A 26,222-nucleotide genomic window follows, 5' to 3' on the forward strand; every position below is an offset into this window, starting at 1 on the left:
TCAAGCATACAAAATATAAAAAGTATGCATGAAATATGCCAGTATATTAAATTAACATCCTGCAAAAGCTCCCTTTTTAAAATCCAGATGCTTATATTGCTTTTGACAGACTCTAGGCGGTAAAGTTTTAACTTTAAAGAAGGGGCTTTCTGTTTCTGTTTTCAAGTTAAAAATAATGAAAGGAAAACACACCGAAATTCCCACATTATTAAATAAAACATTTAAGTGGCATGGGGCCAATCATTGTCACGCCACGAACAAATGCCTTACGGTAATATGTTCCATAACTGTTTGCTAAAAACTACCAATTTTAACACATTTGCACATGATTAGACACAATAAGAAGTTACTTATTGAAGCCAGTGCCACAGCAGTGTTACTCGGGCCCAGGGGAAGGCAAACCTGAAGGAGAGGGGTGGTGTGAAATGGGTTCCATGCTGTGAAAACAGACGTTCAGGAGAGTCCCCCAGTGATGGACTTGGCTCCCGCGGCCAGGAGTTGACCGCGCTGCCCCTGCGCTGGGGAGCAGGGCTGGGCAGACGAGGGAGGGGGAGGGCTCAAGCAAGGCGGACAAGTGATGGGCTCAAGCAGCAGCTGCCCAAGAACCACGGTTAAAACCTCATTTTGAAACCCTGCCCCTCATCACCCAGGGACTGGCCCACCAAAGGGCGCATTTCGAAATGGTTGGGCTTGTAATGTTCCTGCAAGATTCCTGGGCACGTTCCCCTTTTTCTTAATAATCAAGGAAAGAGCTTCATTGATCTGTGTTTGTAGCTACCAACACATTAGCACGTGTTTATCTCTCTGAATCTGATCGACCAACAAGAAATGGGTCTCTGTAGTAAGGGAAGAAGTTTGGCTTTGCTGCTTATGCTTTGCTGACTGGAGTAGCGGCATAGCATTTTCATTATTTCAGAGCAGTTTATTCGAAGTGTAATTCTGCATAAATATTCATTTAGATTACAAATATTTTTGTTGAAGGAAATAATAAAATTTAGGCAAGATGATTCCTTTGTATCAGCCTCACAGACCACTTCAATTTTGGTTTTATTTTCCTCTTTCAGGGCCTTTGGATTAAGAACCCACTGATATGCTTCAGTTTTTCAGAGAGTGTGGCACTTCACGTCCTCCACATTCATTTGAGAAGAGTACCAAAACTGGCCTGAATTAATTAAAAGTAGGTGTAACCTCCACAAACGTGGGAGCCAGTAAGAAAAAAAAAGGAAAAAAAAAAAAAAAGATAAACCTGCAGGGGAAAATTCTGAGTATAAATTAATGGTAACATTAGCAGAGATAATTTTTGCTTTACGGCATCTGCACATTTGGATTCTCGAGGGAGTTTCTGGCTACTTGGAATTTTACACATCTATCAGCTATTGTAAATCTGAGAAGCCCATGGAAACATTATATGACTCTGAGATGCACCCTTGAGGGTTTTGGACCCATAAAGTAATTTATGCGTTGCAATCGGGGATAAACATTTGCTTTCAAAGGAGAACCCCACGAATCTTCCCCTCCCGTGGGGACTGAACCAAATTCATATTTGATAATACCCAGGGTTATGAAATATTTTGTTGTGACCTTCTTTCATCCAGAAGGTGACAGGGCTCCCCATCACAGCTGCCTGCTGCTCCCACTGGCTGTAGTTTTCTCCCTGTCCTGAGAATGTCATTTAACGTAGTCAAAACACTGCGCTGAATGAGCTCCTGGGGAGCAGAGGCGGGCGTGATGCTTGTGGACCCTGGCAAGACCAAACAGAAAGTAATTTGTCGTGCGTGTTGCTTGTGCCACCCGTTAAAATGAGTCACCTGCACAGCGCTGTTGGCTCCCCCGCCTCACCAACAGGATCTGGGACTGGCAGTTTCTCCAGTGCTCCCGTGGTGCGTAGGGTAAGGGGCCCCTGTCAACACAATCCTCTTGCCAAGGCCCGGGGACTGACAGCAAGAGCGCTCCTACTGATCTCTCTCACTGCGTAGGGGAAATTACGCCTTCAGCAGTGATGCTCTCCTGGCCCGAGCACATACAACAAAAAACCCACCACCACCAAAAAGTAAACAGAGCATTAAGATGAAGAAAGATTAAATAAAACAGCCCTTCACAGTGCTTCACAGTTTTCTGTGCTGTGAAAAATACTGCTGGTAAGGCAGGAGATAAGGGGGCAATCTGTGCTCCATCTCCTAGAAAATGTGGTAAGGACAAGGCAGGTCTTTGGTATTTAAATGATTTTTTGTACCCCCTGTTTTACACCACTGTTTTATCTCCATGTAGGAAAACGGGATTTTTTTGGATTCTTCTGTTTGTTGGGTGGCAGAGGGGCTGAGGAATCAAGGTTTGGTGTCGGGCATACGAGCAGCAGGTGTTTGCTTTCATGTCAGAGGAGCCAGCCTTCGTGCAGAGCCCGTGGCTGCCGGTGCCTGGCATGGGGCGGCAGCAAACCCCGCACCAGACCTGCGCCCTGGGCTCCCACGGGGCACCTTCTCCGTACCTAGCCGGGAGGGCTGATCCACGGGGCCTTGATGCTGAAGAGGAAAGGAGTGGACGCTTTCGAAAACCGAGTGTGTGCAAACTCTTTCTCAGCATTAAGCTTCCCCCTTCTCTTGTTTTTGTTTCGTTTGGCAGCAGCGAGGAGTGGAAGGAGGGATAACAAACCCGGCTCCTTTCCCTGCTTGCTCTAGCACTGCACTTATTTCATAGCGGGTCACTTAAAATGAAAATGTTCTAATGTTCTTCCTCCCCCATCGTCCTCGTGACTGTTTTCTCTCAAAAAGTCTTACAAAGCAGGATAGCAGCATGATTCTCATCTTACAGAAAGGGAGTGAGAGGCAGAGGAAGGAAAAGTTTCCCTAAAAGCCTGCCAGCCTTTCTGTAGTAAGGAGCCTCTTTGGCTCCTTCGTCTGAGCACGACAATGCATAGTAAGGCATGAATTCGGTGCTACATTTTCTGAAAGCTGTTGTGAGACCCATACCTGGTAAATACCTTCTTTACAGTTATTTCCCAAAGGTACATATGGGACATTGAAAACTAGAAAGCTCGTCTACCACAAAATGTAGCTGTACACGATGCTAACAGCTGAGGGGCGCTTTGAAGAAGGGAGTTTCACCAAAAGGAGTTAACCAATAAAAGCAATTCCTTCTCTTTTCTGGTGGTGCCAAAAAGGGGAGAGAACTGGGTGTATATTATCCACAGCCCCACTCATCACTTCGCACAAGTGACTGGACAGTGCATAGAAGGTGAAAGATGACATTACTGGATTTGAGCTGCTTACAAGTAAGGGCTGTGTTTGTGTGAAATTGTCTTTCAGCTGTCTCTTCCTTGAGGGGAAAACTCATTCCTGCCGAGGGGACTCTTCCCCAGGCTCAGCAGCTGGCAGTGCTCTGAATCTCAGTCAGGCCCTTCACAGGTCTTTGGGAAACACTCTCCAGTGCCTGGACCCTCTAAAGGCGTCCTGCTGGAAAGGGCTGTCAGGAGTGTCTGCACGCCTTGCTTGCGGTTCCACGACTCCCCCAGAGGTATGGGGCCAACTCGGCTTAGCAGTAAAAGAAAACAAGGTTTTCTATTCAGCCAGACTAAAGGTCAGGTTCAAAACAAAACTCAGAAGCAAAACCAGATAAGAGTTATAGTCCTGGTAAGGTTATTAAATAGATAACTCTCCTCATGCTTTTTTTGCCCCCCCCTCTTTTTTTTTTTCCTAAATTCTCCTTTTTAGCAGAAATACATCCTGGTTTTTAGAAGCGGGACCCAGAACACACCGTAATGCCCACTGGTGAATGCAGCCACAGTCACACAGCTAAGGTAGGAGGGAGGGAGGGACACTGGTCCTCTCCTGCTGTCGGCAGCTCTCAGAGCTCCCTCCCCACATCCAGTTTCCTGTCTCTGGTGTATCAGTGCTGGTTGCTATCTATCTTTTAGTGTGCTACTGCTGCCATCTGTGAAAGCCAAGCATGGAGGTGTCACATGAGATTTGGGGTTAGAGCATTAAGGCCATTTTGTGATAGGAATGTCGGCAGCATTGAAATGTTTGGCATATCAAGAACAGAAAATGAGGAAAATTATCTAAGAGATAACTAGAATGAAGCATGATACACTCACATGAAGCACCATGGCCCAGATTCCTAATGACACTTTAGGGATGATTTTTTGCAAATTTGAAATGTGAAGCTGGGCTCCAAAAGGACACAAAGCAAATGCAGTGTTGACAACGAGCAGAAATACAGATTATAGTGCTATTAATGGCTTCCTGGTTAGAAAATCTGACACTGCCATTGATTCAAGAACTTCCATTGCCAGTTTCAGTCAATACGACCTTTTGGATTAGCATCAAAACTACAGCAAAGGCATGCTTGTCAGAGGTGGCTCTTAGCTATTAATGTTGTTTGTGAATATAAGTTGGAGGACGGTGCAGTACAAGATGGGGTTATTGCAGGCTGTAAGCTGCATTGCTCTTAAAACAAATGAAGGAAGACACAATAGATTTTAAGCTATTTTCCTATCTTGGCACTATGGGATAAGGACTCCACCCAGCACAAATCAGGAAGTTCATCTATGTTCATCATGACATACAAGAGCCAGGTTATTCTTAGTTTTCCATTTATTAAAAGAGGAGAAACACCCTTCTCTCATCCTTGGATCCTTCTGCAAGGATTAGGTGCTTTCAGTGAGCACTTGAGTCCTTATGGGAAGGTTCTTGTCAAAGTACTAGAGACTTCCAAAAGATGAGAAGGAGAGGCTTTCCTTTTCATGGCATGGTCTTGCAGACTCCTTGTGCATAGCAGAAAGCACTCCTGGGGTAAGGTGCCCCCTTGTCCAGCAGTAACTTAACATTTAATAGGGAGTTGTAGCAGACCCAGCAGTGATTGCAGCATTTGCTGCACTCTGACACTCTTATTTATGCTATCCTCAAATCTTCAGGTACTCTTAAATGTTTGATATTTTACTTCACAGGCAGGATTTTCACAGTAGTAGTTTAATTTTTCCTCTCTATTTTTTTTTTTTAAGGAAAGCTTGAGGAGTTGCATATTAACTATTACTGAATTTGAAGAGAGTCTGGACTAGGTAAGAATGAATGAGTGATGGTCATTTTCTTCAAAAACCTCTACGGTCAAATAGCTGAAGTCTAAAATTATTCGTGTGGTCTGGAGTGATTCAGTAGGACATCAGCTTGCTACTGAGAAGAGATGAGATGAGTAATGAGCTAAGGAATATCTCACAGCAGTGATTGTTAACTAGTACGTGTGATGTGAAAGGCAGCTTTTTTTCCAGGATTTGCCTGTGTGACTGTCATTTAGTTACTGCATGAAAAGTACAGATTTGTTCCTACAAATTAGTAGGAACAGCTGGAGTTGGAGGAAGGTTTCTTTATAAGCAGCAGTACATACTCGATGTATGTATGTGATAGGTAGGTCTGGTGACAGGGTTGCGAGGCCTCGTCTGCTGCCTTGAATAATTTTCCCAGCTTGGAAAGATCATTTGTGTTGTGGTGGAAGAGTGGCTGCCCTGACGCCATCTCCCCTGCAGCCTGGGAAGCACAGCTGCCTTTAAACACCCGGGCTTGTGCCTTTGGCTCAGAAGTCTCTCTGCTTCGTTAGGCTTGGTGCCACTCTCCGCATTTAAACTCTCCCGAGCTGAAACTGAAAAAGTCAATAGTGTTTTGTAAACTCGTTGTAGTTTTATTGAAGCCTCCATCATCTCTTCTGCTGTCTCCCTGCAAAAATTTCAAATGGTAAATTGCATCTTTATAGACTATATATTAGTCTCTTGGTTAATTACTATTTCTATAATATTCTACAATTATTGCTCCTTAGTTCATTTTTGATCTTAAGGTAGGGCTCAGTGCTCTATATAGCCACATTTATTTGAAACACTTGAAGAAGTTCACCTTGATACTCTCCGTCTTTCTGTGACAGCTCGTTATAATGACACCATAGATTATGATAGTTGTATTTGAAGTTAAGTATTTCTTCTTCACTTTTCTCCAAATGCTTGAAGAAACACCAGCTGGTATTAGGTAACTTAGCTTGATTCCCGTTTTCTTATTCATGCTGAGGAGCAGCTTAGTGTGGAGAGAATTCCTGTTTTTATTAGGATTGTTTGTGAAGTTATAAATCTACAAAGCAGCATGTGGCGGGAAACAAAACTGCACTTTGTCTGATCGATATGCTCTGACGTTTCCTCTTCCACACAGTCTGGCCGTACCCTGGGACCTCTGAGGGCCATCCCGTTCCAGATGTGCCCCCTGACCAGCCTCCTTCTCCCTGTTTGGACAAGGCTCAGATGCCTTTCCCTCCCCTGTTTCCATGGGAAGGAAACATGGGTGAACAGGCTGAGAGGAAGAGAGCCTCACGCTCCAGCTGAACACAGAATCACAGAATGGTAGGGTTGGAAGGGACCTCTGGAGATCATCTAGTCCAACCCCCCTGCCAGAGCAGGGTCACCTAGAGCAGGTTGCACAGGGACGCGTCCAGGCGGGTTTTGAATGTCTCCAGAGATGGAGACTCCACCACCTCTCTGGGGAGCCTGTTCCAGTGCTCTGCCACCCTCAAAGTAAAGAAGTTGCTCCTCATGTTTAGGTGGAACTTCCTATGCTCAAGTTTGTGCCCGTTACCTCTTGTCCTGTTGCCGGGCACCACTGAAAAGAGCCTGGCCCCATCCTCCCGACACCCACCCTTTAAGTATTTATAAGCGTTGATAAGATCCTCCCTCAGTCGACTTTTTTCCAGACTGAAGAGACCCAAATCCTTCAGCCTTTCAGTCCAGGTAATTGGAGCAACACCATCATGAGAGTGTTGTCTGCAGCCCAGGGACAGCCCAAGTGCTGAAATGTCTCTTTACTGAAATCTGTGGATATTTCCTAGACTATGCCATGAGGACAGCTCACATGTCAAAAAGCATGTCAAAACCTGGCATTTGTCTTTAAAGGCCTCAGTTCCTGATGGCCATGCCTCAGGTTTCAGCAGCTCTGAGGTCATTATGTGATGGGAGTGCTCAAAACTTGTGATCAAGTTATCTTACGTTGAATACTCATAAGAGGCACGTTAAACAGTGGTGGTTTTGGAAAGCTTGGCTCTATTTTGGGCAGAACGGTCATGCTGTAACCAGACACTATCAATCATGCTCCACTTTTTGGAGGACTAGCACCATTAATCTTAGTGGTTGCTTCAGAAGAAGTTTATTTAAGAAGGAGCTTATTTTTCTCCTGTGTTTTTCTGCAATAATATCTGCTGCCTCTCCACTCTGTGTACACAAAGCCTGTGATTACTTTGAGGAAGATTGTCAGCAGGAAAGAGAAGGCACTCAAGCAGGAAAATACTTATGAGAGTAGGAGCTTGATTTCCAAAAGAACAGCAAAAACCACAAATCAGTTCTGAGGACAAGACTCCCACTGCCTCCGGCTTGCTCACCTGTGAGGACTGCGTCTGCTTCTTCCTCAGCTGACAATGGCTGGTTCTTGATAGATCACAAATTCAGCCCAAGAGCTCCTTTGCTCTGAAACTCACCACCTTCACATCCTGTTTTGTTTTGTTGTAGTTTTTTTTTTCTTTAAAACAAGACAAAGTGGATAAAAAGGTGAAAAAAGTAATCTCCCATCCAGGTTGTCTTAACAAACTGTTTTGAAATATCATTTATCTGGAGATGTTCCTGATGTAAACCAATCAGTTTGAATCTTTCTGAATTTCTTAGTCTTGATTCTCCATTTTTCAAATTACAAGAATGCTAAGACCACAATCGTAGCATTTTTGAGAAAATAAATGCCATAGGAAACTTCTTTTTTTCCCTTGCAACTAGAACATTCGAATTTCTCAATCACCTGTTCTGATCTGATATTGATTTCCTTTAGTATTTCTTCTTCCTCCTTAGGGAAATAAATCTGTTTCTGGTATCTATCAGCCATTCTTCCCTTTGATAAAAAGAATTCATATAATTCTTAAGTAATGCTAAATCTTCTGTCAACAAATTAGTCTTGTCATCAGCCATAAGGGGCCTCATGATCTTCTTGGTGACCTCTTGCTTCTAAAATACTTGAGAAAAAATCCATGCATAATAACTCCTGGCTCTTCCTGTAATGTTTGTACTTTTATTTACAACTTTTTATGGTGTTGTGAAGCAAATTCGCTAGATTATTTTTTTTCTCAGGACAAAACTGGAAATTTTAAAAAATACCCTGTTTATAAGTATGATTGCAGGGGCTTAAGACAGCAAATGAATGTATGTGTAAGGTTAATTCAATATGTTCAGGTTAATTCAGTAAAATCAATAATTTAGTGGCTAGAGTGCTTGTTGGAGATCTATGGGTTGTATGGGATATGAGATCAAGTTTCTGCACTTGTCCCATTCCAGATAAGTGCCTAAGTCACTAGATTATGTGATCAATCTATCTTTTTCTAGTCAAATAATTATTTACCCAAAGTTCTTCTCCAGTAGAGAGAAATCAGGGTTATTACAATTCATACACATGCCTCAACAGTTGGGTTCTTAGCTGTTCTTTCTACATGCTCTGACCAAAAATGTAATCAAGAGCTGTCTTTAGATGATCAAAAAAAGGTTTTGGCACTTTCTAACACAAAATGGTTCCATTGAAAAATGTACCTTTTTTCCAGTCTCCTCCCGTCCCAAGACTTCACTGGATATTTTGCTTCTTACATTTAGTAGGCTTTGGATTTCAGATTTATTGTTTAAGATCTCTTTCTTGTGAGTCATTTTGCATGGCTGGAGGCATAAACATGAAGAACAGGCTCCATGGCTAGAGCCATAGTCCATCTCAGTGCTATATTGTACTTGGAGGATGTGTTCTCTCGTTAGCATTAATTGTCTTTTTCTCTTTTCCCCTCTGATTTCATGTATACTTAACAGCTACTCCATATGCCATTCAAACTGTCTTTCATTTTTAAAACTTGATGGTCTTGCATACAATATTTTCCTCTCTCTTTTTAATTATTTTCAACATTATTTGTCATTTTTCACTGATGCATTTTCCATGAAAAAGTAATGTTTGCTTCTAGTTAACATTTAACTGGAACTGTCATACCTAATGCTTTAGTAATCTCTGGACACACTGTATTGGCCTGAAGCTGCTTAAACTCAGGCCTTATGCTGCTGTAAGAGTATTTCTGTCAGGCTTTCCAGATTTTTGGTGGTGTGGGTTTGCAGATTTACCTCTTCATCTCCAATATGTGTCCAGCTGATTCTTAAAAACTCTGTCAAAAATTGCTATCATTTCACAAATTATAAAGGAAAACACATCTCTATACCATGTGCTCAAAGCTATTGCTTGATTTATTCCTTCCACTTAATATGCCCCAGATTATATCCAGTACTTGAATACTCCCATTTCTACTTAGTTTTCCGTCTCCTTTCAAAACCATATTAGTTTATTGTTGCCTCCTGCTCAGTTCCATCTACCATCTTACTTCCTCTAACTCAGGTTTTGAACCTCGGTAATTGTAACCAGCTGGTAATGTCTCCTGGGGTTCCTGCCTCAGTAAATTTTCCTTCCATTTAGCACCTGGCCACATTCTCCGCCTTGCCCACTCTCTGAGGAGCAGAGATTTGAAAGGGACAGGATGGGAGAGTAACTACTGCACTTTGCTGTCTCTTGAACTGGAAGTTTTCATGGTCAAAATTAAATGCAAAGCGATTGTGTGATCCGTATACTACATCAGACACAGGCCAGAAGGAAATTTTCTTGTCAGGCATTTCGTCCTTTCTGAAGTCACCATGTTGGCAGGTTCAGTGCTGCTGAGTTTTCCCCCAAACAAACAGTTGGCTTCTGTCTTAGGTGAACAGATTGTCTTGTCTCTTGTGTATCCTCTGATGAGATTTCCTCTGGTGACAATCAAAAAGATTTTCATGCAGTGTAACTTCTGAAAATGGACAACTTACCTTACTTTTCAAATTTCTGCTGTTTCTGCATCTTTTGTTCAGCTTGAAAACCACTCTAGGGCACAGGAGTATTGTCACCGTCACATTGACTATACTGAAACAGTCGCCTGCCTATTCATAGGTCATACATCTTGTGCTTTTTTTAGCTGTAATTACAAGCTTCAACCACATTTTTTTTCTCCTATAAAAAACTAAATGGCAAAAAGAAGGAGTTAGAGAGTTGTGAATTTGATTTTTAATAGTATCATCCGTGTTGATTTAAAGCATGTGTAGTCAGACATCCACCAAGTAACTGGCTTGTGTAGAGCACAAACAGTTTCATTAAATAGTATTTCATAGGCTTGCTGCCTGAAAAAAATTATTAATTAAATCCAGAATCTGTGAATTTACAATATACTGTTTCAGATATATTTGAAAGCGTACATTAGTTATAGGTAATAAATGTAAAACATGAATCCTGTCTAATTAACTTTGGCTGTACAGGAAAACTTTCATATTAAACACTTGGCTTTCCCAGCTGTGATTGCTGGCTGTGATGTCATAAGCATGAATTACGAGCTGGACGTGGCAGAGAATTTAGACCAGGAATTTAAATCATACAAAGAGAATTTTGCTCTATTTGTCTTTTTTATTTCCCCAGCAGAATATTCCCCCTGATCTCTGGCAACTCAAGCGGGAGTGAGGAATGCAATCAGGTAGAGGAAAATCTGCTGTAGACTGGTGCCTCCATAGCAGAAAAGACCCCAAAGCAGTGCTTGCCGATGAATGAAGAAAGCTGCCAGAGCCTCAAATGGGAGAACAGCCTGGAGAACCAGTGGTACTCGGGTAGGCTCTTGTTTTCCCCTTCTCTCTGAGGTTCTGGAGCACATGAGCAAATCAAAACCAACAGCAGGTATAGTGAAGAGGAGTGTGTCTTCTCCAGTACTGACCACTCTGATGATGCCTGTGAGGATGAAAAACAGTGAAGGGGAAGAGGGGAGAGGCTGGAAATGCTCAATGTGAAAGGCCACCTACTGTGGCAGAGCTTCTCGCTGTGAGAGCTCTTACCAGCCCTCACAATGTTCTCACAGTGAAAAGGTTCACTGGACGTTGGCAGAGAAAAGCACATGATGACATGTGAGGAGGAGGCTGGCACTCTTGGCACTGTGCAGAGACTCTGCTCACAGAGATGGCCTCGCAGGTGGGTCAGCGGGAGGAGAGGCATTTCCAGGCTCGTGGTGGGTTTCAGGTGGCGGAAGCTTTTCCCAGTGCAGTGGCTTTTACCAAGCAACTCAGGATTGCTTATGGAGCAGTCACTGTTACAGGCACAAGAGGGCTGTGGGCTTGTTTCTGGAGGACTTTGGTGGCCAGTACAGATAGTGTAGCACCTGCTTGGGTGTAATTCACGTGGAGGTACAGTGGGACAGCATGCTCTGGAGGGTAAGTATGATTCAGGTGATCCACCAGGAAGCTCCTCTAGGCATAGATGTAGTGAAATCTGAGCGAGCAAAAGATAATTTGCCTAATAAAACCCTCTGGAAGAGGTGAGTGCTCACTTGACACAAACCAGTGTTTATATTTCATTGTTCTAGTCTAGTCTAAAGCGTAATTACATTTTGTGGGGTTAACGTGTATCAAGGATCTCACTGAAGGTCCAATAACAGTGTTTATAGCTGTCAAGTATATTGACTGAAAATGCTGATTGCCATCTCCAGCACTAGGAAGCCACTCGGGGTCTCCAGTCAAATCATTACGGACAAGGAGCGCAATGATCGCAAGCGCTTGGCAGCTTCCCGTTGGAGAAGGGGCATTTTTCCCTTCTTTTCAAGCTGATTAGCCTTAGACCTGCGGCTTGGGTATGGACCTGAGGAGCACCTTTGGTTGACAGTTTTTGTCTCCTCCATAAGCGAGTCGAGCTCTATGAACATACTTTCAGAGAAATAATATTTTGAAACCATATGAATGTTTACACAGAGCAAAAGGAAGGGACACAAACATTGCAAAGGGAGTTTGTGAGTCCTGTGCGGTTGCTTTTTGGAAAGCTGTGCTTGGATTTTGCAATATTTGCCGTGTTCCAATTATGCTTTAATATTTCAGTGTGGGGAAAATAACTCCAATGTAGGAATTCAGCACTGAAGTGCTCTTTTCTCAACATACACACACACATACGTATACATATAAAATAAATGAAACCTTAATTTTTATTAAGGGAAAATATATTCTTGGCAACTTAAATTGGGAAGTAACGGGGGGAAAATAGCTCTCTTTAAGAAAAGTAAGTAAAATAGGTGCAGGCAGTGACTTTAAATTGGACATTAAACTAATCCAGGGCTATACTTTAATAAAGGCTAGTGCTGGGAATTCTTATGGATTTTCTAGCTCATTGCTGGGATGACAGAGAAATACAATAAATGTTCTATTACTTACACAAGCTGCTGGTTTTCAGAAAATTAGTCACCAGTGACCTTTTACCCTTTGTCTTGCTCTCTTTCTCAGTAAAAGTACCTGATCAGAATCAAATGCAGCCCTGGTGCATGATGGCACCTCTCCAAGCTGCGCAGAGCTACTCTCGATCGCTGTGAGGACAAGGCAGCGTGGCGTAAGACCAGCTTATTTTTCTCATTGTGTAACTGTAATATTGGGGGGGCAGGAGGGGAGAGGGGAGGGACAGAGGAAGAAAATCATCTTTTCATCATTGGCTGTTATTTTTAACTGTAGAAGGAAACAAAGACACAATTCTACATTTCTTACCAAAGAATGAAGCCCAAACTGTAAAACATAACCAATCAAGCTGTTCAGAATTAAAATTTGAGATCCGTGATATGGTTTGGTGATATCCTCAGCCTCACAAAGCATAAACCTTTGTGTTTAGTTGATATTTTTTCTTTTCCCTGAGTATCAAACCGTGATGTTTATATTCCCTACAATGAGGCGCAGACTTTTGCTGAGGGGGAGGGGACTATATTACTTGGTGTGTACCAGCCCTTTGGTAGAATTATATTGATTAGTTTTCCAGTTAGCAGTGAGACCTCCTTCTGACCCTATTTTCAGGGTCAGTAGATCATAATGCAGAAGTGCTAAGAGACCAGCGTCCCTCCCCATATTGCTTTTTGAAGAGTGTATGGACCAGAAAATCATCATTTTATAGATATAAAAAATATATATATATAATGTGTGTGTATATATGTATAAACTATATATATACAAAAAGAGTGGGGCTGGACTCTGCTCTGCAAATGCAGGTGTAAGTTATATATCAATGATAATAACATCTTGCTGCGAAAAGGAAATACATCCAGCCTCTACTATACAGCTTCAAAACTGAATTTTGTCCTAAGCTGTTGGTTTTTTGAAATAGAAAAGAAATACCCCCTGATTCAGCACAGTGAGGACAAATGTGTCTTTGTGAAAGAGGAACATGCATCTGTGTTTGAAATTGAACTATTTTTCTGAGATCTTTAGTCTGAGACCTACCAGACGTGAACACGTAAAACAAAGAGCTACAAGCTCGGGCCCATTATAGGCACTCTGAGGATGTCCCATGAGCAATCTGTTGGCTTCCATCTTGTATTGTATGTCGACCATACATACCTCTAATTAAACAAGAAATCATTTGTCAAAACTTGCTGCACTTTTCATATCCAACATTTTCCATGGCAGGTGTATAACAGACAAAGAACAAGGACAACATGAAATACCTAAAGAATGCTTTTAGTTGCTATTTTTAATTGCTATTTGAAGCTTACATTTGAAATCCTTGGTCCTGTAAAAGGATAAGGACTGGAGTCAAGGACTCAAATATCCTCGCCCTGACACCAGGACCTTGCAGAATGCTTTTGAACTCTGGTGCTCCCCGAGTGTGCTGTAACTGTAGGAGACAGTGCTACTGCCCCAGTAAGAGCCAGGCTGTTCTTTTCATATTAAGAAAAAGGAGCTTGACTTCCAGCAGCTGCTGCCTCTGTATTTCCTTAATTGAACTACAGACTGCAAAAAGCTAATTAATATATTCCATGTTAATCGTGAAATCACCATCTGGGGAAATAAATGAATGGAAATAACTCCAGGGAAAAAAAGTGAGGCAACATGTTACAGGCGACAGAGTCCCATCTATACCCAGCTAGCCCTAGGCTGCAGGGAGTACCTTGGCCTCTCAGGAGACATCGTGTGAGTAAAGCTTTGCCTGGAGCTCTGGGGCTGAAAATTCCTTCTTAGAGTTATCCGCGCTCTGATCCTGAGGCATCTGGTAAAACGAGCTTCCCAACTATTGGCCCTCGCCTTTTCCCCAGCAAAGGCTCAACAGATCATGCAGAGAGCATGCCACCGTAGCGGCGTGCCTACTGCTTCTCTTCACAAGCCTGGACAGTAGTATGTAGAAACCGATTAGTGACTAGATGCTGCTCTTACATTGGCTTTTTAGTTGTGTTCAGATTTTAATGTGGTCCAACAGAGATGGAAAAATGAATATCCATGCACCATCTCTTGGCTTCCTTATCTCGTATGTGGACAGGTTTATGGTCTGGGCCTGCTACGTGATATGGAGCTCTTAGATTTGAAATTGAGACACCATACCATATTTATTTCTCATAGCAATATGGCACAGGATTTCAGCATCCTGCTTTATGAACATAAGATGTTCATAAACCCACCCTTAGGTGACAAACATTATCTTCACTTGTTTCTCTGCTGAAAAAAAGGCACTTTCTTCTTTCTACTAGTATCTTAACATACCTGGTTTCTTCTGGAAGATTTTCTAGGATTCCTAAAGTTTCCTAGTAAACAATTGCTGTTATGGCCTCCTTGCACCTGCATGCTAATCAGATCAAATATCTTCCAAAGAGAGTGAGATTCATTACAGAAGTGAGCTGACTCCGAAGGACTTGGATGCTGTAGCGAGCAGCTGGTCCTTCTCCAAATATTCTGGAGCACAGGTATCACCCAGCGGGCTGTCATTACATCCAGCACGTGCGCCGTCAGTGTTGAAAACAGGCAAACAGCTGCTAGGTGGATAAGAGTGACCATATTCCACGTACATACGCTGCTTCATTTCTTCACCAGCTGGTACTCGAGGGACCCTTCCCTCTTGTGATGGTCAATAGCCCTTAGTGTGCCACAGGGCGCATTTATGTGGCCGTAGTCACTTGCACAAACTACGTGATTTTCTGTATTTTTCTGCATTTTTCTCTGCAAGGATCGTGCAAGTATTAATGAAAATATTAATTAATTCACCCTTTTTGCTTCTATGTCTGTCAGCAGTAAGGAGTTATTCTGAGCCTGTCCTTGGCACGTTGATCGAATTCACTCACAAAATTTTGGTTTAGCATATCTATCACCGAGCATTTTTCTTTCTCTCTTTCTTTTCCTGTCAAGGGCTTGTGAAGCATTTGTCTAACTGATCGCTCAATTGCTATTGAGTAGTGGCCACTCTGGAGGAAGACGAGGGGCCCTGACACCCTGTGCTTTGGGCAGGGTGACACTTTCTGTCCCAGAGCCGTGCCGGCTGAGCTCTCCCCGCAGCTGGCACAGCTGGGTAGGTGCTTCAGGTTACCGCATCGGAGTGTGTGAAATCAGAAATTCATGTGGAGCTCACCTAATAAAAAAGACAAGGCAGCCAATCAGCTTAATAGGCGACTAAATAAGCAAAGTGGTGTTTCTTACCCTACTTCAGGCCAATTATCTCACTTGACTTCAGTTCACCATCTTCTTGCTATGAGCCTTCCTGGAGCTTTGGTTAATTTTGCTAATAATTTATCTTAAAACCTACCATTGCTTCATTTTTTTTAGTTTCAGCAAAAAATATTCTTCATTAATTCTTCTTTAAGGTATCTTAATAAAGCTGTAAAGAAGGAATGTTTCTAACACACTGAATAATGAAAAGAACAAAATATTATTTTTCCTTTAAGGGAAAATGCATTTTGTTTTCTTTTGCCCCAGAAAAGGTGACTGAGAGGGTAATATCCCATCTCCCTTTCTTCCTTTGCTGTACAACTTTCCCCCACTCCCTCAGGTCAGTTAGGATGAATTTGAGAAATGGGAATAAGATTAGGAAGAACATGCCCCTCAGTAATGGCAGGAAGGTGTAAGCAACTTAAAGTGGCCGCTCTAGCACTAGTTTCTGACTGCCCATCAGCTATATAATGCACTATCCCACACCATCCCTTACCTGCACAACTGCAGAGCAAGACCCTAACCTGGTGTAAGACGAAAATTTAGCCTCGATAACATATTCTTCCTGGTAACTCTCTGCTGTTCACTGAGGATAATCCCAAGCAGAAGTCTAATATTGGATGTTTCAGCTGTCTGTTTGGAAGCGTCCCTCCTGTTCCAGCATTTGTCCCAGAGACAAGGCTCTCTGGGCAAAAATTGACCTTTTTGATGAGTCGTCATGCTGTGGAAATTTAGTATGAAGAGTAGTCTTTGTTTCTACTCTTTACCCTTCAACATTTTATTACTTTAATTCAATTATTGGAATTTAATGATTGCGATCTGAAAGAGTGAGTATCGTTGCTCCTGTGTGAGGACAGCCTTTTATCATAAATTCCCAGTAACAATTTCTTTCTTCACCTTTCTCTGTTCTCTAACTCTGTAGATAATAGAGTGGCAATTATGGTTATTTAGGACCTAAGCCTGAAAACCCTGAATCATGTGGATATTCATTGCTCCCACGGTCCACCTATTTCATTGATCGTGCTAGTTTATTTTTGGTAGGATCAAGTGAGCAATTATAAAACAAGTAAAAACCACAGAAAGGTGACAGAGTCAATTTAGAGTACAGAGAAGCGCTTACATCCTGCGCCTCATGGCTCTTACCCGAAGTAAGAGATACTCAATTATAACCATTAAAAAGGGTTAGTCCTTCTGAGGCCTGAAACAAGGTTTTTTGACTTCAGAGGTATTCCCTGCCGTGCCTCACGCTGACATGTTTGCTGACCCTTTAGCTGGGGAGTGTTGTGGGGCCGGACCCTGCTGGCCGTAGCCCGGGTGGGGACTGCCGCAACCACCCAGGAGATCTGTTAAATCAGCTGGGCTTATCAAGCATGTGGTCGGGCTCCTGACGCTTAAATCCTGCTAGAAACTTTTGTTTTCATTTTTCACCTGGGAGCCGTCCTCTCTAGCCCAGGCACTTGCGCATATCGGCGAGGTGACTTTATGTACTTTTTCTTTCAGTTCCACTCGACCCTTTTGGGGAGGATCGGAAGCCCATACCCCTCTGTCAGATGGAGCCAGCAGAGGCTGGGGTGGGGGGAGACAACCTCCTGCCAAATCCCCTCCGAGCCTGGGGCAGAGGGAGGGCTTTCCCCCCATCAGAGCTTCTCCTGGCAGAGGAAGAGAGGGTACGGGGTCCCACACACACGAGGGGACGCCCATTACCCCTTTCCAGCACTACCCTGGGGGAGCAAAACCTTTCAAAGGTGGGTGGAGAAGGCTAGGACCTCTTCTGGGCACGTAGGCAGCTCTAGCCAGGGATGCCATGGCTCCTGCCCCTGCTCCAGAGGGAGAAGGGGCCTGGCGGGTGGCCCCGAGGGGGATGTGCAGGGCCACCAGCTCAACGTCCAGCTTTTGGCAAGTCGGATTAAACGAGGCGGCGTGCGGGTGTGCAGTAAACCAAGCAGAATTAGGAATGGGTCCCGGACAGAAAAGTACAGATTTGAACCTAAATCACAATCCAAACTTTCCCAAAGGGGATGTTTAGATTCGGGGCCATCACTTAAAATAAATAAGGAATAAATAAGGTCCCGTATAGATTTCTAACTGTGTCACTTTATTAGCACTATAGATTTTTCAAACATGGAGGGGCTGTAAGAATTACATATACATTTCATTAGTAGGGAATTTATGACTACAAGATTGCACTTAGGGTTTGCACTAACGCTTTATGCAGCCTTTTGACCCGGTCCCTTTACTATATTCTGCCCCAATATTATTTTTCATAAGTCAGGAAACGTTTTCCATATGTTTTGCAGCATTATCCAAAGGGAGTTTGCAGCTGTACTGTTCATACTTTATCATGTTCATACTGACTGAAGTGCAGACCCCTCCTAGTGACAGTACCCATCTGAAAGATCATAACAACGCATTTTTGGCACATTATTGTTCTACTTTTGTGTCAGGCCTCCCCCACGGAACAAAATTGTTTCACAGTTTTTATTAAAATTTACTATAAATGAACAGCTGAAAAAATAAACAGAAAAGTCTGTGTGTATCTTATTTACTGTCATCACAAAAAGAATATCTGTGCTGGAACATTATAACATAACCTAACAGCCAAAACTAACTTACAGAAATAAGCAGAGACATTAGAAAGGTTGAAGGCCACAGGAGTTCATTATTTTCAGTAAGCTTAAAAGGCAACAAAGGAGGTGGGGGAGAAGGAAAAAAAAAAGGGCAGAAGGAAAGTTATGAAGGTACGTGGGAGCAGGGGAGCTGCAGGAGGGGAGAACTGAGCCGGGAACCTGTGTGGCACAAGACAGAAAAGGGGATGAATGCCCCCGCGTCTTAGCTACCATGTCTTTCTGCGTCAAAGAGAAGACTCTGTGTTTAGCTTTCCTTTGGAAAAATAAATATATTGACCTGAAAAGCTCTAAATAAAAACCTGTCCTTGAGTTATTTCAGCTGATTGTGGCCCTCCTCTGCTCGATCGCAATATCTGAGCTCTGATATTGCAAGTTATTCTGCAGGGGACATGAGCTTACTCCTGCAGGATGACTTCCAGGAACGATGTTTAGACTTAAAATATAGTTATCTGGGGGAGATCTTTACTGATATGCCATCGTCCAAGTCAAGATGTGGTCTCAGAAGCTGCACCTCATTTCGGGCTTCTGTGCCTCACTGTGCTCGTGCGTGCTTTCACCAGATCTGAATTTGATCTCCTCGATGCGCTTCACTGGAAAGAGGCTTCTAATCGTAACTGGAAGCAGATATAGCCAAGGAATCAGTTTTAGTAAATCCCACTGAACTCTGTCATGGCAGAGAGACAGTATAAATGCTCCCCATGAGTCTGCTAATGAAATGCTGGGCAAAGCCAAAAAGGGCAAAGAAAAAATAGAAATCACAGCTGCAATATCAGCTTGAATAATAGAGCTAGGAACGGGAGAGTAATAAAAGATGAGCAAGAGGTCAGAAATAACACAATATGAAGGCAAAAGGAAGGAGAGCAATGCTTTCCAAAAAGTGAGGCAGACAAGAAAAAAAAGGTCTCTGGGTCCCATGAAATCCTGCCCTGAAATGATTTAAAAGAGGAAAATGAAAAAATACTGTGAAGGCAAAAGTTAATTAATTACATTACTTTCACAAACAGTAATTTTTAACCCTTCTCGGCTTCATGCTGGGAATATTCTCCGTAGAATCTGTGCTAGAGACCAGATGCTCGACGCCAAGTCCCTAAGATGAGTCTGAACAGATGCTTAATTTAGGTGTGATACCAAGTACCATTTTGAAGGCTCAGCCACCTCTTTTTTTTCTTTTTCTCCTGCTAGGGAATTTTTGGCACAAAACTTCTAATTTGCTCGATCCGTAATCTCTTTGCTGGGAAATAACTGCCTAGGTTAATTTTAAGGGTTTTATTAATCACTGAAGGTAAAGGTGAAGGAGCAGGCACCTGTTCCCGCCCCCAGGGTGATGAGGATGGGAAGGAGCCAAGGGGAGGCCAGTAGAGAGCCCGCGGAAGTACAAACGGTGGGAAGGGCACTGCGCTGGCTGGGGCTGGTTTCCTCCGTGAGCTCCATCTGCATAAAGGCCAATTAATCAGGCTTTCCATGAGACAACTGCATTCCACGCAAAAATGCATGTTTTTCTACACCTCAAAGAAGAAAACAAAGTATGTTCCTCTACAAGCCTTCCAGGGGATGGCTTGAGTTACCTGGATCTTGGTCCTTCTTGTCCTCTGTGCTTCTAAGCACTAAATCAGGTGTCAGCTGTTGAGGTTTAGTATTGTATAAAGACTTGTAGCATATTCCTGTAAAAGCATATTCCAGGCAAAGTAAAATGAAAACACTTTTAGTTAACTATTTGCAGCTACTGTGGGAATTATTTACTCCAAAGACAGCGGAGTATCTATTTTCTCCTTCAAAACAAACTTCAAAAACAAAACCAACATGCCTGGTGAAGTGAAGGGAATGAGCATTATAAAAAAGCTTTTTGAGTTGGCTAATGGATTTTATTTCATCTTCTGTGATCAGCTAATCATTTCATCATATTTAATCTGGAATTACAACTCCAGTTTTGGCATTTGGGAATGACAAATGTTTAGAAGCTAAGGTTTTAAAGTATTACTTTAACCTTACAATCAGAAACTATAAGGAGGAAGTTATTCCTGAAGCATTCACTTTTTTAATGGGAATAAACTAATAAAGGCCATTACAGAGAAGAATGAGAGAAAGCACTTTTAAAGGTAGAAAGCTTCTAGAATTGAGGCTTAAAATTAAAAGCCATAGAAAATATTTTATAAATAGGTATATTGAAATGTATGCCTTCTAATACCACCTGGTCGTGATTTGCTATTCAAACACATTGTTTTAGCAGAGCAAAATTATCTACTTTAAACAAAATTTAAAATTCTATCCACAGATCCCTCCTCCGTGGCGTAAGCGGGATGTGTAGACACGGCTCTGCTGAACAGTCCTCCAGATGCTGCAGTTCTGGAATTAAAATATCTGAAATTCAGCCAGGGCGCTAAACATGTAAGTGCATTTACATACAAGCGTAGTCATTAGCCAGTCTGCCCGCACAACTGGCCACGGTGGGGGAGGAAGGGTTGGCCCCACATGGCTCTGCCTCGCGAACAGCCCGGGAGTCAGTCTCATGGCTTCGAGCCACTCTGTGGGCCCTTGAAATTTTGGTTGTCCTCTGCCTACCCACTGGTTTGCATTTCCCTCTTTAAATATGACTGTTTTCATACTTTCTCTTCCAATAGGAGTGGATGTACAGCCCTACTGGCAGGCTGCTCATTACCTGCCTGTACCTCTGCCCAAATTAAAACCCAGTGGTGACATGTTGGCTGGTGATATTATCTCCTCAGCCTTGGGGAAACAGCTGGAAAAGGAAAATGGGTTACACCAGAAATGTCTTATTGAGATAGCTGTTTCTGGAAACAGTGGGGCAGGGGTGCTCCTGGTGTAGGTAAATGCCATATCGTTCCAACAGAGATGAAGAAAAAATCCTGTGAAGTGACTGTTTCGGATATCAGCGACTGCCATTAGTTTTACATTGCATTACCCATCCATTTCCACAGGGAACGTACTGTTCTTTTGCCCCTGGTTACCCACGTATCTTTTAATCCTAGACAGATACCAACATAGGTTTATGGGAAAGCCACTAATTATTTTGAGGAAGACAGAAGATTTGCCCTGAAGGTATTTTTGTGTACTCTTTGTTATGTGCCCTCTTTGCATTTAATTAGTGCAAATTGCCATGTTTTTGCTCTGGATAGCTAAGGTAGATGTTTGATACGTAGACTATAAAGGGTATGAAGCTTTATTTTTCTCATCTAGCATGCTTTGCACCTGAACATCTGTGTATTGGTGCTGGTGCTTTTTTTTTTTTTTTTTTTCAGTAGCAAGAACTGATCTAGAAAAGCTTAATTTCCTTTTATGTGAATAAACTGCAAAACGCAAAGGTGCAAAGCCAGCTACCACACACACTAGTGTCTGTCCTCTTACATTATTACAGTTATCCTGTACTTTTCTTTGGCTCTCAGCATAAATGTTTGCACACATAAAAATGTTAACATACCTGTAAAATACTGATACATTGTACACAACACTGAATGCTGTAAAAGCTTAAATCTCGATAAAGTGCTTTAAAATCAAATCATCATGTGTTTCAAGGAGCTTTGCCAAACCAGGTCCTGCTATTTTTCCTTCCCCCCAGTAATAGCCACGTGGCTCTCGGTGGTCCTCCCTGCCTCCCAGGAGCGCTTGCTGCTGGGCACCAGCAGGCACCGTCCCGCCGTGACACAGTCGCCAGGTGCTCGAAGAACGTGAATTGCTGGTGAGATGTGTTTCTTTTACACCTGAAAAAGCCTTTTATGCAATGATTTGCAGAGAGTTTTTTGCTACTGTTAAAAAGGCTCCTTGGCTTTAAATGAGGTGTAGGGTAAAGTAGGTATTCTTATATATTAATACAATATGTGAGTGACTGGGAGATGCCACCACAGCTTCTGCTGTAGGGGTTGTGATAACCTGGAAGTAGGTTATCAGAGAGCTGATGTGCCAGAGTAGGTGTCAGCTCCATACCTGTTTTTAAAGAGCCAAAAGGCAGCCTTTAAAAAAAGATTAGCTGCAGAAACCCTACCATTGAATGCCAAGCATGCCGTAGAAATGCAATAAAAACAGAAAGGCAAAATTGCCCAGAAAATCGTGAGCCAAAAAAGGGAAGGGGGAAAAAAGTTTACTTAGTGGTTATGAGTCAATGCATGGTGTATGAACAAAAATGCAAGAGACCTTTATTAGATGAGAGAAATCTGACATGGTTTTGAGGCTTAGACTCTAAATAATAATCTGAAAGCAAATACAATAGCTGATCCAAGAAAAGTATTTTTCATAGCTATGTGGTGAATGATTTTAAAATTAAGGAATGAAAACCTATTCTGTTCTTAAATTGGATAAATAAATACCTGATCGATGCCAATTATTAGAAAACTATTTGGATACTTTATTATCTTTGCATGACTAATATGTGTTATGGAATGCCATGAAAATTTTTATTTCTTTTTTGGTAGTTGCAGACTCATTTTAACAAGTATTAAAGAGCAGTTTCTATTTAGTATGAACATATTTAAATGCAATCAGAACAATACGAAAAGGAACAATGACGAGAATACACCTATAAGTGAGTCACATCTGAAAACTTTATGCCATGGCTTACCTGAAAGTTCCAGGTTCCAAGTCCTGTACCTTTAGGAAATGCAAGTAGAGAAGACAAAAAGCTATCTATTTTTTTTCTCCCCGGTTTCATGCATTTATTTTAAGAAGGGTAAAAGCTGGAATTATATATTTAATTAAAAAGCCTAATACCATAGAATTCATGGCTGCATTACACAGCCTGGAGGTTCATGACTTAGTGCATTTGATAGATGAAAACCAAACTGAAGAAAAGAAACTTTTTTATGTGTATGAGAATTGGTCAACCTTCTGTGATGCTCTCTTTCAGCTAACGGTGTATCTCTGCCGTGAAGAGTGACACCAGTGTGGGAAGAGAGGGAGAAGAGGATGATGAGAGCCAGAGAGCAGCAGCAAGTCTTTGCATTTTCATTGTATCTCAACAATGGAATCATCAGAAACAATTTTTAAGGGTGCTGGTTTAACCGGACCTTGAAAACACCCTCTCTCTTCATCTGAATCACATTCTTAAGCTTTCAGGGACTTCTTTCCTGCCTACTGACAAAACAAAACGAAAATGGAGCTTCATCATTCTCATGTGTTTTTTTTCCCCTATTAATAATAAGACAAGATTTACGGAAGATCAGGACAGTAGTAATTATTCCTAGTGAAACAAACTCAGGATTCAATATTATTTGTTATTTTCTCTGAGGTTTTCTTTCACGGGCAATAGAGATGTCTGTTCTAGTCTGAAAAGGCTCTCTGCCGTGATCCTGATGGTGTCCTGGACAGAGCATCATATCTGAATCCAAGCAGTATGCAAACTTACTAATTTCATTGTGTCAATTAAGTCCTGAATCGCCACAGAGTTAGAGATTGTCTGCTTAGGTAAGTTCAGTATTTGATAAAAGGGGAAGTGATGCTCTTGGTACTGTTTAAAGGAATCTGCTTTGCTGTTTATTGGGTCCATAAAATGGAGTGCAAGCATGGGTTTTTGGCTTCTTAAAAGAGGGCATGTCCTGTTGCAAAAAATTATGCTGCTGGAGAGAGCGGCAAATGCCTTATTTACTCACTCTTTATCACTGGAGGTCAGCTTGGGGAACTCGTAAGTGGTTTATGCCCACAGATCAGGTTTCATGTATGTGGAGTTTTACAGTTTGCAGAAACCTTCTGCTCAGCCAACAGACGAATTATTCCCACCGTGAGATGGAATAAGTCAGCAATAAGCTACTACTGCCTTTGTCTTGGCTTTGTTTTCTCCGACACTAAACAGGGCAACGAAGGACAAATGGTCTTCACTGGCTTTGGCTGGCTGAAAGAGGGCTGGGATGGATAGCTGGCAATAGGCAAGGACCATTTTCCTTGGTTTTAGTTCCTTTAGTCCAGAGATCCCGTCTCCCAAAACGGAGTAGATGGTCAGCCATTGTTCTTTTCCCAGCTTTAATGATTGGATCCCATCGGATAAATCTGGATATATTATCGTACCCACCACTATTACAAAAGAGGGTGATCAGTATACGCTCTAAGACAAGTTAAATGCAGAGAGCATAAGCTATGACTTTTAAAGCTGCATGTGCATCTTCTAAGCCTATTGGAAAATGCTGATCTTTCACTTGAACTCTTCAAGCAATTTTCACAGGTAGCCTAAGATCATGAACGAAGCCAGGAATTAACTTACAACATAAGTCTGTAAATTGTTAAACCAAGGTAGGAGAATGACATTGTTATGTTATCTTTTTGTCATGGGTGCAGACATACCTATGTATAACATATTAGGTTTGCGCACAGTATAATATGTTGTATAATTATTCAGGTAAGTTCTGCTCTATAGGAGTTTAAGTAATCATTTTCTATTTTTATAATTAAAGGATAAGCATGTTTAGAAGTACCGTGTGCAAAAAAAACATTCTGCAAAAGGACTGAACCTCAGAGAATTTCCCACTGGTTAATTCAATTCCTGTAGAAGAGATGATTATTTGCTATCCACCTATATTAGGAGCCACAGTCATCCGGAAGAATTAAATGGTTTCCACACAGTATTGTAGATTAAGGTGGTTTTACTGGGTATTACACATTATAAAATATCTGGGCCTTTTAACAAGCTGATGATCCTTTAAGGATGTAAAACCCTATACCAGAAGTGCTAAAGCAAAATATACAACAGGAAGACCATTGGGATTATATTCTGAATGCTTAAAATTAATGACTGGGCTTACAAATTGTTTATGACTATAATGTTTGAAGCTCTGGTGAAAGGATTGGCTGCACTAATTGATTTTTTTAATATGATTATATTTTGCCACTGAGTGATCTTTATTTGTCATTGATGGTGCAATTCTTTGGTAGTTCCTCTGGAACTACTACTGTATGTCTTTTATTACCCAAAGCTACAAAAATACACCTTCTTGCAGGGAATTTTTATTTTGAAGTACTGTTACAGTTTTCTTTCAACTAAAGGATAATGCTATAGAAACCTCTGACACCAAGCAAAAAGAAAAAATTCAAAACCACAGAAGCAAGCCCTTCAGCAGTTCTCAGAAAAAATGTTCTTCATTTGCACCAACCAGCCTGTGAATCGTGTTTTTTTCAAGCGTGTACTTTAAAAAATATATCTCTGCTGAAAAACATGTACAAGAATTGCTAACTAGTTACAAGACAGCGTATTGGCTTAATCCCATGCTGTTTATACAATGACTTCATTGGAAGGTATCTTTATGTAAAAGACATTAAATTAGGCCCAAGGTAGTCTTCAAGCCATGACCGAAATCCACAGAAATAATTACTAGTTTACAAAATAAGTATCTGTGCTAATATGCTGACGTCACACACCTCGCTGCTGTTGCTGTGTTGGGGATTTTTTAGTATGAGAACATAGTACAGCAGTCGATTTCTAGCCTTAGATACATAAATTTTTATTAGAGATATACAAACCAAGTCTCTTCTTAACTAAATGTGCTTGAGAAGCTGAAGTCCTGTTCTTATTTCTTGCACTTCTCTTTTCCTCTCCACTCCACGCATACAGCCAGCAATACTTAAGGATTTATGAAATAAATAGCAATAAGAGTTTGATTCAGCCCACAAAATTAATGAAGTTCATTAAAGCCTAAAATTATGGACATACACGTTGGCTTGTATTATGTTATTTTGCTTTGTCGAAACAGCTTCTTAACTCAAAATCAGACGTTACAGAAGATCATTATATAGCTGCGTGAGCAATTTGCCTATGTTTTGCAAGACACTTTTCTACTACAACATTTTTGAACTGGTTTAATGACTTCAGAGCAAGAAGGGGCCTGGTGGGAAGGATTTCTGGTAGATTGGGTAAAATTTTGTATGGTCAAAAATATCAGAAGGTACATTAGATCTGAATTTTCAGGACAGTAATATGTTACCATGTATTTCTGCGGCACCCATAAATCACACCTACAGCAACAGGACCAGCTTTAGCAGCATAGGGAATACGCTGCATCCCACCAAAATATTACAATAGCAGCAGCAACAACAGGTCAGATGCTGCAGCCAGGCTCTGATACCAGCCTCAAACCTTGGGA

The 26,222-nt window shown here is 41.8% G+C and overlaps 1 long non-coding RNA gene across 1 annotated transcript; it reads left to right on the forward strand.

The window, feature by feature from the left end:
* Positions 1 to 1,011: 1,011 nt before the first annotated feature.
* LOC128910587 (uncharacterized) lies at positions 1,012 to 26,018 on the forward strand. Its single transcript, XR_008466778.1, has 9 exons — positions 1,012 to 1,177; positions 3,711 to 3,793; positions 4,997 to 5,053; positions 10,518 to 10,702; positions 12,353 to 12,455; positions 20,420 to 20,532; positions 21,135 to 21,204; positions 21,722 to 21,841; positions 23,003 to 26,018. It is a non-coding gene; the product is annotated as an uncharacterized LOC128910587 (long non-coding RNA).
* The last annotated feature ends 204 nt before the right edge of the window (positions 26,019 to 26,222 follow it).

The sequence above is a fragment of the Rissa tridactyla genome, chromosome 5, assembly GCF_028500815.1.
Source record: "Rissa tridactyla isolate bRisTri1 chromosome 5, bRisTri1.patW.cur.20221130, whole genome shotgun sequence".
NCBI lineage: Eukaryota > Metazoa > Chordata > Aves > Charadriiformes > Laridae > Rissa > Rissa tridactyla.